We start from the raw sequence: 11571 nt of genomic DNA, 5'->3' as shown, positions 1-11571 counted from the left end.
AACACAGGTAGGGTTGATTTTGAGTTTTAATTCACAGATATTATGGAGCATTTACATGAGGAAGAAATTTAGACTTCTTGGTCATTTATCCAGAAGGTTGAATCGTTTCAGGGCAAAGGAAAATGTGGTTTAGTGGCCTCAGAGTAATTGGCACATTAACCATCCTGCAGAAATTTAAAACTATTCTGTGTGGGTTAATGGGTCCGATTAACACCAAAATTAGATACCATATGTAAGTAATTGAGGCTATTTAACACAGCTATTGACCATATACATCTCTGGACTGTAGAGCAGGTAGCCTTAGAATTCATTGGAGAGTGTAATTAGCAAGCCTTTATTGGATTTCATTATTGGCTCCTGAGCAGATCTGTATGGGAAACACCTCGGTAAGTAGTTTTCTGAGAATGCCTGAGTGGCCGGTTTGAATCTCAGCATCCGGTTTGAAGTGGGTAAAGATGTATTTTCTTTTTAAAAAAAAAATTTTTTTTTTTAATTTTTAACGTTCATTTATTTTTGAGACACAAAGAGAGCACAAACAGGGGAGGGGCAGAGAGAGAGGGAGACGCAGAATCCGAAGCAGGCTCCAGGCTCTGAGCTGTCAGCACAGAGCTCGACGCGGGGTTGGAACTCACGAACCACGAGATCATGACCTGAGCTGAAGTCGGACACTTAACCGACTGAGCCACCCAGGCGCCCCTAAAATTTTTTTTTAAGTTTACATCCAAATTAGTTAGCGTATAGTGCAACAATGATTTCAGGAGTAGATTCCTTAAGCCCCTTAGCCGTTTAGCCCATCCCCCCTCCCACAACCCCTCCAGTAACCCTCTGTTTGTTCTCCATATTTATGAATCTCTTGTTTTGTTCCCCTTCCTGTTTTTATATTATTTTTGTTTCCCTTCCCTATGTTCATCTGTTTTGTCTCTTAAAGTCCTCATATGAGTGAAGTCATATGATTTTTGTCTTTCTCTGACTAATTTCACTTAGCATATAATGGCAAGATTTCCTTCTTTTTGATTGCCAAGTAATACTCCATCGTATATATATACCACATCTTCTTTATCCATTCATCCATCAATGGACATTTGGGCTCTTTCCATACTTTGGCTATTGTTGATAGTGCTGCTATAAACATTGGGGTGCTTGTGTCCCTTCGAAACAGCACCCCTGTATCCCGTGGATAAATGCCTAGTAGTGCAATTGCTGGGTCGTAGGGTAGTTCTATGTTTAGGAACCTCCATACTCTTTTCCAGAGTGGCTGCACCAGCTTGCATTCCCATAAAGACGTATTTTCAATGCAGATTCAGTCCATCAAACTAAACTTAATCTCATCATATTCTCTGTCTCTCCATTCCCTCCACCCCTCTCCAATCTTTCATGGCTCCCCTTTGTCCCACCCTCAAATGAACTTTTCTGCCCAGCCATTAAGGTCCTTCATAATTCTCCCCATCACTCATTGCACTCGGACACAAGTGTTTGCTGGTGTTAGGGCCAGCCTTTCCATTCTCCACTTTATCAGCTGAGCTCAGTTCCTACCTTCCTCCATGGCTGACTCCCATCTATCACTGGACAAAAAACCATTTATTGAGAAAAAGGGAGCCAGAAGGAGGTAAGCCCATGGTAGAGAGAAGGAGAAGTGATAGACTATTTGAATCTGGGAGGAGGGCAGTTGTGATAAAAAGCTTACCTGAAATCTAATCAGGCTGAACCTTTGAGCAAAGGTTTTCAATGCTAGCTGACCATTAGAATCACCAGGAAGCTTTTATAAACCGCTGCCACCTGGTTCCACACCTAGAGATTCTGATTTAATTGCACTGAGGTGGGGCCCAGGCAGCTACATGTTTTCAGGGCATCCAGGGGATTCTTAAGAACTCCTCAAGAGCGTGGCTTCTCATACTTTGATGTACAGATACATCCGAGGAGTGGGGGTCAGGAGGATTTTGTTACAATGAAGATTCTGGTTCAGTAGCTTTAGGGTGAGGCCTGACATGGTGCAGTCCCAAGAGGTTCCCAGGTGCTGCTAATGCTGCTGCTTTCTGGACCACACTTGGCAGCAAGGCCAGCATTGTGGAGCCGGAATAGGACCCAAAGAAAACGTTTTGCAGCCCCAAACAAACCGAGATAAAGCCCAAGTGCTGTGACACTGAGTCTGTGCACAATAGGGTGGTAACGATCATTTGAGTGCAGGGGAAATATATTAGAGGTTCCCCCAGACCTCCCTAGCCGGTGCGTTACAAGCAAGGTCTTTTGTGTTTACAGCACATACACAAATGATTCCTGCTTATTACTCAATTTATATATCAGAATCTGCAGCTCCTTTCCCTTCTAAGTCCCACCAGGTGATTTCTAGGTGTCCCTGGGGGTCTCACTCCACTTCAACCACAGCCCAGCCTCTCAAGCCTCTTCAGCTGGGGATCGCCTTGTTCATGCTCAAAGCTCAGGACACCTCTCGAGGAAGGGTGTTCCTGCGGCTGGTGCCAGGCCCTGCTCGGATCCCACCGGGGCTGCTCTGGAGGCACTGTCCCCCCCCCGGGGATCCCAGCGCCGCAGAACTTCACGAGGCCAGAGCAGGGCTCCGTCCAGGGCAGCGCTGGGCAGCGTCTACACAGCAGTAGATTGCCTCGTGCTGAATCTCGCTTCCTGCAGCGTCAGCCTGCATCTCCTTGGAAATGGCATCAGACTCTCCCTGCCGCCCCTCTCCTAGCCTGATCCACAGGCTGGCACACAGACATCATCTCTGTCTTGGCACAAGCGGAAGAATGTAAATTGGCTCCAAACAGAAAAATCTGCCTCTTGGAATCGAGTTCCCTGCCCGAAGAAGTTTTAAAGTAGGAGCAAGATGGCCAGTGCTGATGAGCGGAGTGGGCCAGTGTTTCCTAATTTCCCTGTTTTTTTTTTGGTGGGAGCACCACCGTTTTTGGATTGTTTCAAGATGCATGCGGAAATTCAAACAATTAAGCAATGAGATGTTTAAACAATGTTGGATTAAACCATTAAAATTCCAACAATGTGGAGATTCGGCCTTGCTCCGCATCCCTAGTCCTCCGGCTCACAGGTAAGCCACCTGGACGCTAAGTGCCAGTCGTGCTGTCTTGCAGCTCTAAACTATGTGCTTCTCCCTCTGCTTCACGATTTCTTGGTTTTCAGCAATTATCTACTAATCACCAACGTGAAAATCTACAGTTTGATTCACTGACACGATCTCCTTTTCCAACCCCTTCCTCCTGATTTTGTTGGTTGTGTTTTTTATTATTTTTTTGTAATGTTTATTTATTTTTGAAAGGGAGAGCGTGAGCAGGGGAGGGGCAGAGAGAGAGGGAGACAGAGGATCCGAAGCTGGCTCCACGCTGACAGCAGAGAGGCTCACGTGGGACTCCAGCTCATGGACCATGAGATCATGACCTGAGCTGAAGTCGGACACGGAACCGACTGAGCCACCCAGGTGCCCCTGGTTGTGTTTTTAACGACCGGTTCTTATTTTGGTTATTTTGAAAATTTAAGTAACGTGCTTAAACTTCTGTTTCTCAATCCCTAATCTCTAGATGTTGGTTTCTTATTTACCAATACGTAATATAAGGGCATCGGCACCCCTGCCTACTCCTCCACACCCTCTTTCTCCAAGTCCTGTTAACCGTGTTATCAAGTTTATCTAAACAACATCAAAGGTTCAGAAATAGCCAAAGTAGAACCGATGAATCACTGAAGTGGCGGTCAGTAAAAAATTTATTGTGCACACAGCACAAAGGACAGTTTGCAAACCGGGAGCTCGCAAACCAAAACACAGAAGGAGGCTCAGGGATACTATGGTTATGAAGCAGCTTCTATAATGAGAAAGCAGTGACTGCTCATTCTTCACATCGATTGTTTACAATATTAGAATTCTCCCAAATGATAGGGAATTGGCCAGTGGTTAGCTCACATCAAACCAGGAAAGCAGTTTAAGTTTTGCTCATGATTTCCAGAGGCATACACAAGAAATAACCCAGGTCAAGTTAGCCTTGCAAAATAAGCTAAATTAAGCTCTGCTTGTATGCCTAAACTGGTTTTGTCTGCTCCGGGAATTTGCGGGGCTGGTCTCTGTTTGTTTTTGATTTTAACAAGGAAAAACAGAGTTTAGAAAGTTATGTTTAAATAAACAGTGTTTAATGAAGGACTGGGACAGGTTGACTGGACGCACAGAATAGGAAATCTGTCCTATGGCAGGCATGGCTCTCCAAGGGGAGATTCCAAGAGTCAAGGGCAAATCGATTCTCTTCCCTTAAACGCCATCAAATACTGAACTGTTTATGTCACTGAAACATTTAGTGTCACTGAAAAGGAACACTGGGTATGTTTAGTTTGTTTTACTTTCGGAATGAATACTCTTGTACAGTTTTTCCTCCCTGGTGTTTAAAAATTATCTTCTTTCTTGATGAGAGAAAAAAAAGTACCCTATCATTAATATCTTCCAGCTGTTTAATACATTTTGAGTGCACGCATATACACAGACTTCTTTCTAGGACTATTTTCAAAGAAGTTATCCTGGGTTTACATTTCCTTACCCGCTTTAGTTAGTTTCACTGTTCTTGGGGCTGATGCATTCTTTCTTCAATGTACTTTTCCTTTTTTTTTTTTTAATTTTTTTTTAAAGTTTATATATTTATTTTGAGGGAGAGAGAGAGAGGGCCAGCAGGGAAGGAGCAGAGAGAGGCAGGGGGTGGGGGCGAACGGAGGATCCGAATCGGGCTCCACACCGACAGCAGAGAGCCTGATGTGGGGCTTGAACTCATGAATTGTAAGACCATGACCTGAGCCGAAGTCGGACGCTTAACTGACTGAGCCACCCAGATGCCCCATTCCTTTTTTTTCTTTTTAAGTTTGTTTTTTTATTTATTTTGAGAGACAGAGAATGAGCAGGGAGAGGGCAGGGAGAGAGAGAGAAAGAGAGAGAGAGAGAGAGAATCCCAAGTAGGCTCCATATTGTCACTGTGGGGCCCAGAGCGGGGCTCCAACCCATGAACCGTGAAATCATGACCTGAGCCGAAATCAAGAGTCGGAGGCTGAACCGACTGAGCCACCCCGGCACCCCAATGTGTTTTTCCTTTTGCTGCCGTAGTTCCCTAAATTACTTTTTCAAAATAAAGCACCACGGTTTTGGCATGTCTGAAAATGCGCTTTTGAGCATCTGAGTTCTTATGTGTCTGAAAACGTATTATGCTCCCCTAACATCTGATGAATGTTTTGATTAAGTCTACATTTAAAATCCTTTTCCTCCAGAACTTTGAAGACCATTCTCTACCGCCATTGAGAATTTAAGCATCACTGAAAAGGAAGTAGGGTCCCCAGTACTAAGCCCGACTGCTGGTTTCAGCTCCTGGTCCTGCCACCTGCTAGCCGTGCAGCCATGGGTAAGTTTCTCAGTATTTTTACCCAATAAATGATAATGATGATGCATCGAAGGACTGTTGTGAGGATTAAATCACTTAGCTAATATATAGAAAGTGAAGGGGGTGCAAGTGTTAAGCCCTACGGAAATGTAAGCTCCCTTAAAAAAAAAATTAGTTTTAGGGGCGCCTGGGTGGCGCAGTCGGTTAAGCGTCCGACTTCAGCCAGGTCACGATCTCGCGGTCCGTGAGTTCGAGCCCCGCATCAGGCTCTGGGCTGATGGCTCAGAGCCTGGAGCCTGTTTCCGATTCTGTGTCTCCCTCTCTCTCTGCCCCTCCCCCGTTCATGCTCTGTCTCTCTCTGTCCCAAAAATAAATAAACGTTGAAAAAAAAAAATTAAAAAAAAAAAAAATTAGTTTTATCATCATCATCTTAACATTTATCCTGGTTGTTCCGATGTGTCATGATGTTATGGCCGTGGGAATCTTTTTGTACTCCATGAACTTGATAATTAGAAGACCCTTTCAAGTATCTTCCTTTAGTACTGGGAATTGTAAAATGTTTTATAAATAATTTTATGCCATCCACTTTCTCTCTTTTCTCTTTCTCAGTGGTCTTGGTTAAATGTAGGCCCTTTTGGATGACAATAATGTGTTTCTTATCTTTTTTTTCCCCTCAGATTTTCCATTTCTTTGTCATTTTGTTCTATATTCAGGGAGACTTTCTCATCTATTTCTTCCACTTGATTTATTACATTCTAAATTTCTACATTCATGTCATTAATTATCACAAATGGCTTCTGGTTCTGTGCTGCTTCGGGTTAGCAATTTGGAGTTTTTAATGGATGTAATAACTATCCATATCTCTTTGTAGTGCTTAGGTTTGTTTTATGATCTACAATTTCTGCTAAATTATCTCAGTTCCTTCTAGAATGTAGAAGGACCCTAGTCCTCTATAGATGCCTCACTTCTTTTGAACAATCTCCTTGTATTTTAATCCTTTTCCATGATGTTAATTACACCCTCCCATCATTGACATTAAAAAAAATCACATTTTGCAACTCCCTGTAACTAGGGCATAGACTTTGATTTGGCCACTCAGAATATGCCTCTTTGAGAAGTTTGATTCTAAAGTTAGTTTGAGGAGGAAATGGCTAGGACACCTGACATCTGTTTTGCACTGGGGGGGACAGTGCCAACATTTCTTTGGAATCTGCAGCAGGGGCAACAGCAGATCCCTTACCAGACTAGGTCTGCAGTATGGTTCTGGGAGACGATCCTGGAGACTCAGCCCAGAGTTGGTTCCTCTAGTCCTTTAAAAGATTGTCGAAGATGCTTAACACGCGATGACAAGTACTTTCCTGATAACGACTTTCCAGCTGAATTTATTCCCCATGTTCCAGATTTGTTTCAAACTGCTCAGATGGCCTTGCCACGTAGACATTCAATGAACCCCACCTCTTGGTATTCATGTCCCTGTGTAATCCTCTTTCACTGAGTGTGGGCAGGCTGGGCATATTGGCTCACTTCTTTTTTTTATTTTTTTTAATTTTTTTTTCAACGTTTATTTATTTTTGGGACAGAGAGAGACAGAGCATGAACGGGGGAGGGGCAGAGAGAGAGGGAGACACAGAATCGGAAACAGGCTCCAGGCTCTGAGCCATCAGCCCAGAGCCCGACGCGGGGCTCGAACTCACGGACCGCGAGATCGTGACCTGGCTGAAGTCGGACGCTTAACCGACTGCGCCACCCAGGCGCCCCTATTGGTTCACTTCTAACGATTCGAATATGGCAGACATAAGGGATGTCACCTCTGAGATTCCATAATGAAAAGAGCATGGCTTCCGTTTTGGGTGCTCACTCTCTCTGGCTCACTCTTGGATCATTCACCCTGGGGAAAAACCAACTGCTATGTCATAAAGCAGACGTGTGGAGAGGCCTACATGGCAAGATTCCAAGGCCTACAAAAATCTATGTGAGTGAGCTAGGAAGTAGACTTCCTCAGTCTCATTTGAGCTTTCAGATGAGACCACGGCCCGGCCAGGAACTTGATGGCAATCTCATGAGAAACCTTGAGCCAGAGGCACCCAGCTAAATAGCACCTGATACCTGACTACTGAAACTGTGACATAATAAATGTTTGGTGTTCAATAGCATTTTTGACAGAACCAAACAAAGAACCCTAAAATTTGTATGGAACCACAAAATACCCTAAGCAGCCAAAGCAATCTTGAAAAAGAACAAACCTGGAGGCATCACAATCCCACGTTTCAAGATCTACTACAAAACTATAGTAATCAAAATAGTATGGCACTGGCACAAATGTAGACACAGAGATCAACAGAACAGAATGGAGAGCTGAGAAATAAACCCACGATTATATGCTCAACTAATCTATAACAAAGGAGGCAATATATGCAATGGGAAAAAGTCTCTTCAACAAAGCTGGGGAAACTGGGCCACTTTGTCACACCATACGCAAAAATAAGCTCAAAATGGATTAAAGCCCCAAATGTGAGACTGAAACCATAAAAATCCTAGAACACAGGCAGTGATTTCTCTGACATCAGTCACAGCACCATTTTTCTAGATATGTCTCCGAAGGCAAGGGAAACAAAAGCAAAAATAAACTTTTGGGACTGCCACAAAATAAAAAGCTTCTGCACAGCCGAACAGTCAACAAAACAAAAAGACAACCTACCGGATGGGAGAAGATATTTGCAAATGATATATCTGATAAGGTTCATATGCAAGATAAATGAAGAACTTATACACCATAACACCAAAAAACTCCAAATAATCCAATTAAAAAATGGGCAGAAGACGTGAACAGACATTTTTCCAAAGAAGACAAACAGGTGGACAACCGACACAGGAAAACATGCTCCACATCACTCATCATCAGGGAAACGCAAATCAAAACCACGATGAGATATCACCTCACACCCGTCAATAGCTAAAATCAGTAACACAGGAAGTAACAGGTATTGGCAAGGATGTAGACAAAAAGCTGGTGGGAATGCAAACTGGTGCAGTCACTGTGGAAAACAGTACGGAAGTTACTGAAATAGTTAAACACAGAATTACCGTGTGATGCAGTAATTGCCCTGGTGGGTATTTACCCAACGAATGTGAAAACACTAATGCAAAAAGATACATGCACCCCCCTGTTTACTGCAGGATTATTTACAACGGCCAAGATATGGAAGCAGCCCAAGTGTCTGTAGACAGATGAAGGGATAAAAAAGATGCGGTGTATATATACATATATACAATGGAATCTTTCAAGCATGAAATCTTGCCATCTGCAACAACGTGGATGGAGCTAGAATGTATTATGCTAAGTGAAATAGAGAAAGACAAATACCATATGATTTTACTCATATGTGGAATTTAAGAAACAAAACAAGCGAACAAAGAAGAAAATGAGACAAACCAAGAAACAGGCTTTTTTTTAAAAATGTTTTTAATTTATTTTTGAGAGAGAGAGAGAGAGACAGCATGAGCGGGGAAGGGGCAGAGAGAAAGGGAGGCAGAGAATCCGAAGCGGGCTCCAGGCTCCGAGCTGTCAGCACAGAGCCCGACGCGGGGCTCAAACTCGGGAATGGTGAGATTATGACCTGAGCGGAAGTTGGATGCTCAACCGCCTGAGCCACCCAGAAGCCCCAAGAAACAGACTCTTAACAACAGAAAATAGACCGACGGTTACCAGAGGGGTGGTAGTTGGGGGGACAGGAGAAATGGGAGATGGGGGTTAGGTGTACTCAGGTGAGCTGAGCAATGAATGGAATTGTTGAATCACTATGTGGTACACCTGAAATGTATATTATACCTTCTGTTAATTAAAAAAAATTTTTTTTAAATGTGGCGTGTTTTTCGGCCACTAAGTTTGGAGTAATTTGTTGTGCAGCAATAGCTGAACAGTACAGGTATCACAAAGTTAACTTGTCCAAAACTAGACTCCTGACCTTCAGTCGTGCCCCCAATGTGTTCTTCCTCTCAGCAAATGACTATCTCATCCTTCCAGGTCCTGAGGCCAAAATCCTGGGGAATCCTTCTTGGCTTCGCCTCCTCTCTCATGACTGATAACCAAACCATCAACAATCCCTGTCAGCTCTGCCTTCACGATATTTCTAAAATTGGCCCATTTCTCATCCTCTCCGCTACAGTCACCCTGGACAAAACCACTGTCCTCTCTGATACGGATGATCGCATTAGCACCCCCACAGGTCTCCCTTCCTCCATTTTTATCCCTCTACAGTCTACATCCAATGCAAAACCAGAGTGACCCATTTAAAGAGATCATTTTTCTCTTTTGCTTAAAGCTCTCTAATGGTTCCTCATCTCCCTAGTAAAGACAGTCTTTTTTTGTTTTTAATTTTAGAAAGGGGGGAGGGGCAGAAGAAGAGAGAATCTTTTTTTAAATGTTTATTTATTTTTGAGAGTGAGAGAGAGAGAGAGACAGAGTGCAAGCAGGGGAGGGACAGAGAGAGAAGGAGACACAGAATCCGAAGCAGGCTCCAGGCTCTGAGCTGTTAGCGCAGAGCCCGATGTGGGGCTTGAACTCATGAACCGCGAGATTATGACCTGAGCCAAAGTCGGACGCTCAACCGACTGAGCCACCCAGAGAGAGAGAATCTTAAACGGGCTCCGCACTGATGTGGGGTCTGATCCCACAGCCCTGGGATCATGACCCGAGACAAAATCAAGAGTCGGATGCTCAACCGACTGAGGCTTTCAGGTGTCCCAAGACAGTCTTTATAATGACTTGAAAGGCACGTGTGGTGACCTTCTCTCCTAACACTCTTCCCTTTGCTCTCTTCCCAAGCCATCCTGGGCAAAGGCAAAGTCTGACTGCATCTCAGGGCCTTTGCATGTGCTGTTCTCCAGCTAGAAGGGCTGGACGTACCTGACTTTAAGGAAGGGATTCTCTCTACTTTGTCCATTGCCATACTCCCAAACCTAGACAGTGCCCAGTTCATGGTAAGTCAAATATCCATTGAATACCTGTATACACGCAGGTAGAGTGGATGCTGTGCTCTGCAGCTAAAAGCCCTGATGAATATAAAGCATCCGTTATTTGTTTCTCCTTTGTGCGGGAGCCTTTCCCTGCATGTCCTGTGACTGTTAGTTACCTGCTTGTATTTAATACGAAACACTGGTCCATCCATTTAGGTAGTTAGCATGTTTTCCTCTGTCTTCAGTGGCCTCTTTCCTGAATGAGAGGGCTGACTTATACCATGTGTGTGTGTGTGTGTGCACGTGTGTGTGCATGTGTCTTGGGTGGGGGCTGCTGGGCATATCCAATGGTAGGCTTCACTAGAAGCTTTCACTAAAGCATATTCAGGTTAAAAGCAGGCAGATACACAGAGTTTCTTCCCCCAAAATTTCCAAATGAGGATGGCTTTCTCTGCTTTGAGGACTCAACCACCATTGGAGGAGCCCTAGGTTGTCCTGGTCCAATTTTTGGAGCATTTTCCTCAGATTTCAGTCCGGTGGGGGGAGGGGGGTGGGTGGCAAATCCCACCATCACTGGTAGGGGTGAGGGTGTTGAAAACCAGAACAACTTGATGTTTTTCTAAAATTTCCATCAATGTCTGCTCTTCATCCCATGTCTGTCCTCTGTACCATCTGACTCTGAAGACGCCCAGAAGCAAGAACTATGCTGTGTATCTTGGGAGGGGCTCCTTCCCTGTGTGTGTGTGTGTGTGTGTGTGTGTGTGTGTGTGTGTGTGCGTGCGCGCACGCCCACATTCCCCCGTTTGCTTTCCATACTCCCGGTACTCACAGTTGAAGAATGCAGATGCCAGTGCCCTTTTCAATTCGCAGCAATTTTGTGATTTTATTCTCTTCGATTCTTTTTTGCTTTCACGTGAGTGAGTTTCCTGCAAAACGAGGTGGTAAACTCAGTTGTGTGCTGTGTCTTCTTCAATCAGAAAACACCTATTATATTGTAACTTTTCCTTCTGCCATTCTCATTATGGGGTACCTTGATTTTTCTGCTTGCCTTCATTTTCTTTTACCTGAAGCTTTTGTTCCTGGTGTTATGAAACTTTATAGCGGTATGCCTCTTGGTGGAGGTGTTTTTTATTCATTGTGCTGAGCAGAATCCTTTCCTTGCTTCTGGAAAAATTTCTACTATTTTTGATAGTTTTCTACTCACTGTTTTATCTTCCTGGAATTCCTATTAGTTGGAAATTTTACCTCCTGC

This window comes from Leopardus geoffroyi, chromosome B4, assembly GCF_018350155.1.
Source record: "Leopardus geoffroyi isolate Oge1 chromosome B4, O.geoffroyi_Oge1_pat1.0, whole genome shotgun sequence".
Lineage (NCBI taxonomy): Eukaryota > Metazoa > Chordata > Mammalia > Carnivora > Felidae > Leopardus > Leopardus geoffroyi.
The sequence above is the reverse complement of the archived record's forward strand: the minus strand, read 5'-3'. Positions refer to the sequence as shown.